This window comes from Telopea speciosissima, chromosome 10 (assembly GCF_018873765.1).
Source record: "Telopea speciosissima isolate NSW1024214 ecotype Mountain lineage chromosome 10, Tspe_v1, whole genome shotgun sequence".
Classification (NCBI taxonomy): Eukaryota; Viridiplantae; Streptophyta; class Magnoliopsida; order Proteales; family Proteaceae; genus Telopea; species Telopea speciosissima.
In genome coordinates, this window is record NC_057925.1 from 51,658,548 (window position 1) to 51,662,989 (window position 4,442).

Here is a 4,442-nt window from a genome sequence, read left to right on the forward strand (position 1 = left end):
AACATGAATCTTTCAACTCCATATTATTGATTTGACTACATGATAAAGATCAGATCTAAAACTGTAATCTTTTTCAGAAGATGGTCCATCTTAAAGTTTCATAGTAGTTGATCAAAATTTGTAGAGACAAACCCTACTGCTTAGGAATGAGATGGATAATGATCATCAACTGATTGATGGGTCTCAAATAATAATCATTAACTATCTCTTGTATGTATAAAACAAGGTTGTAATCAAGGGAAGTCATATCTCAAGTCTTGATCTCCATAAAGCTTAAAAATAATATAATAAGGGAAAAAGATACTGGAATTGTAGACATAGTTTAATTAAGTTCTTAGAGATGGGAATTGTGGCTAATTTGGTGCATTTATGGACCAAGATATAATGTAGCAGCAATTTGCATGCATGCATGGCTTATAAAATAATATTATTCTAGTGTTTCTAAAGGTAATCCTGATGGACAAAATTTCAAGATTCCTTCTCATTTTCACCTTTATTCCCCTTTTCTGTGGTGGGAAAGGTAGTGGGCTAGCTAGTAGGTAGTGAGACCTCAACCACCATGCCTGATTCTTCATCAGTCTTGTTTTACATACTCCTTTAATTATCATCATCCACAAGTAATCAGATTTATTTAAAGAAGGGAGAATGTTCTCTGTGCCATAGCACAGGCTGCACCCAGACACATGGGCAGTCTGTGCAGGGGGCAGGGTGATCATTACGCCCACCCCCATGTGCCTGAGCACAACCTATGCTGCGGCACAGAGAACATGCCCCCTTTAAAGAATTAATAAAAGCTGATTTATAGTCTTTGATGGTGGCTCATCAGATAAATTGAGTTGCTATGGCTTCTAAAATGGGAACTCTGAAATTAGATTTTCCATGATATAAAACATTAAATTAGACTTCCCACGATATAAATAATGAATTTTTTTTTTTTTTTTTTTGGATAGCTTATGTTTGTATTACAATCAATGTTGGTTATAAGCTGGTTCTATGGATGTGAGTTAGGATTTATAATTTTTTCTATAAATAATGGAGTTTTTACTTGTCATATTTATGGTCTCAACTAAGGGACAACTTCTGATAGTCTAAGACATTTGGCCCTCCTTCAAAAGGTTAGCTTACAATAAAACCAGGGTTGAATGTTTCGGTCTAAATGATCAAAATCTCCGAGTTGTCTTTGTTTCGAGTCTTGCCAAAACAAAACACATGGTCAAAAAGTTTCTATCCTGGGTTTCAACTCAGGGAGGCCTAGGGTCGGAAACCCAGTAACAAAATCTCAAAATAAAATCCGACATGTCTCGGTTTTGACCTGATTGAAACCAGATCCGAAACCGAGATCTCAATCCTTAAATAAAACTCAACCAGATAGAGCAAAACTAATTAAGCTAATATGAAACCAATCCATTGGTAATAGAGTGATTTTGAGCTGACTACTCCTCTTGACTATTTTAGTTTCTAAATCATGATAACATGATCGATGATCCATTACTTATCATAAGAAAATAGTTTGCCCATTTAATTAGAGGAGGAGTTTGGGGGGGGGGGGGGGATAATTTAAAGGGGCTAAAAAAAAAAAAGGAGAAGAGATGGGAGAAGTATATACAATAGAGAATTCTTCTTTTTATTTTTTTATTTATTTATTTATTTATTTTTTCTCTCTAAAAGAGAATTTACTGAATAAAAAAGCCATGTGAAAAGCCTGTAGTTTTAGATAGACAAAGGTCATGAGCCAAGGCATCTGCTACAACATTCATAGCTCATGGAATACATTAAAATGAAATAGAAATAAAAAATAGAAAAGCGCTTCACATCATCAATAATGGCTGCTACATTTAGAGATGGGATTCGGTGCGGTTCAAGAATGTAGCTAGAAGACGGCCTCCTTACTATCCAATTCAACTTATTTTTAAGTATATATCTCCATAAAGTGTGAGCAAAAAGATGATTCGCAAGAGGAAGCTTTTTGACATTTACATTGCCAAAAATCACTTAGGTTTTGGCATATCTCATTCTAACTTTATTATCTTCTTGGCAAAAGCCCAAATATATTAATGTTTAGCTGATTTTCAGTTAAAAATGTCTGTATTTTGTTGGACATGATAGCTTCTTTGATTTTTCTTTTTCTTCCCTCTTTTACCCTAAGAGATGACCTCAATCAAATTACTTGAGATAGTGTAACCAATACTTTACCAATTGTTAATGGAGCCAAACTATCACCTTGAGAGATTTGAACCTTTGGGAAAAGTTCTTCTAAAAGTGGCCCGCTTAGAAAGGGATCTCTCAGTGCTTTATTTTTGCAACGCAAAAGAGTGATATGACAATTCCGACGGCTATATATCAAGGAAATGATATAGATTGCATCAAATTTCAGAACTTAATTCAATCAAATACTCTCTCATGTATTGGCATGCATCCCCATGTATGTCATTTTTTCCTAACTATAACATCAATTACTATTATCCGTTCTCTCATATTTATCATTTTAAAATTTCCAATTAGGTTGAAACTTTACATGTAAGCAAGGAAAATTGTAGTGTGACTACTTAGAAAATTTGGGCCTTACTTAAACTGTCACATGATAAATATTGAGCGGGCGTGTGACCCCTCCTCAGGGGTGGCAAAAATCATCATGACCCAATAGGACCGATTATTACTCATAATGATTCGGTTTTGGTTCTGGGTTATTAAAAAAACAAATTGTTTCAATTTGGTCCAAGCTAGATTGATGGGCATTCGATAGGATCAATCATAAAACTAAAACTGGTAGCCAAACCAAACCATCCAAGGAAGTGAACCGATAAAAACCATTTTTTTATCTCCCGATGACAACGGCTTGATTGCATGACCCTGATTTCCATCTTTTGCCTGCTATAAAGTACAAAACCTTCGAAAGAGACCTTCAAATATGTATGGCCTTGTCCGATTAAAATCGAATCAAACCGAACCGAACCGAAACAAACCAACAGTCCCAATCCTCTTATTAAACAAAAGAAAAAAGGGAAAAAGGTTTCGTGAAAGACTCAGTTTGTGCAATTCCATGTCATGTGGTTTCTATATTCTATATTAATGGAATTTTAGTTTAAATGACACAAGAAACAAGTTGATGTCAGTTGTTCGATCAATCTCAGATACCCTAGAGATCATTATATGATTTTTAAAACTATACCCATGATATTGACCACCAACCCTATCCCCCAAACCCTAAAATAAAGAGGGGAAAAAAAAAAAAAAAAAAAAAAAAAAAAAAAGGGCTGGTGGGGGAGGGGGAAGATTGTGAGTTGCAGAAGAAGAAGAGCCCGTAACTTATGGGAGTGGATTAGATAAAAAAAAAAAAAGAGTGTGAAGACGTGACTCTTTATACAACATTATCTCCTACCAAACAAAACATCCTCTTAATAGAAACCTTAACCCTAGAATTTACAATTATGATATTCAATCATTGGATTCTTTTACCAATTTTGGGCCATGCAGTACTCAGAAGTTTACTTCCTTAGTGCATACATAGCTCCAACAACTGTCCCACTTCCACATATATATGGCAAAAAGGGTGTCCAACATGTGTCATCCTTTTTTTTGTGTGTGTGGAAAAGATCTATTTGCCTTTCTGTGTTCAGTCATGTTATTGGTGTGTGGCGCAAATTTACCGAAAGCTGGCTGCATGTTCAACCCTCTCCCAGTAAATATATAGAAAAAAAGAACGTTGCTTGGTTGCGTGGCTTCTGCACCTAGATATAGGTGCACATGAAATTACTGCTAAGCCTCTCCTGAAATAAAAAATCTCATCTGTGTTTATGCCCCTGCATGTACTCTCATTGACCCCCGTGCCAATACAAGGGTTACATGACCAAACAGCGATCTTGCCCATATATATATTTCCTGTCCGGGAGCATATTCTATGCCGGCACGAAACATCCACTCATAGCCCACCTTTGGTGTAATTAAAGGGGGTAGGGAAGTCATTACATAGGGTAGGAGAGAGAGAGACGCAGCTGTCCTGGGGCGTAAGGTATGCTTTTGGACAGAAAAATATTGTCTCAAAAGAAGAAAAGATTCACACACTATCCATTTATAGGTTCTTTCTCATGCTCTCTTACAAAAAGTGAGGGTATTATTTTAAATAAAAAACTGTGGGATCTACATGGATTGATACTTTTTTCAAGTCACTAAGTGGTGGTAGCATGTAGATTCCTTCCCACGCTCGTACTCGTAGTGTGAAAACCTTCTCCCAAAAGATATATGTGAAAAGGCCAAAAAGTATAAATGTTGTTGAGCCTAGAATAGGGTAAAATAGCAACTTTGTAACCATCTCTCTCTTCTTCACATGAAATGACCTCGTTGCCTTCCATTGCCCGATACGTTGCACTTCATTTGCTCACTCCTCTATGCCACACCTGCTTAGAGAACCATCTAAGGGCCGGTGGGAACCAAAAGTTTGGAAC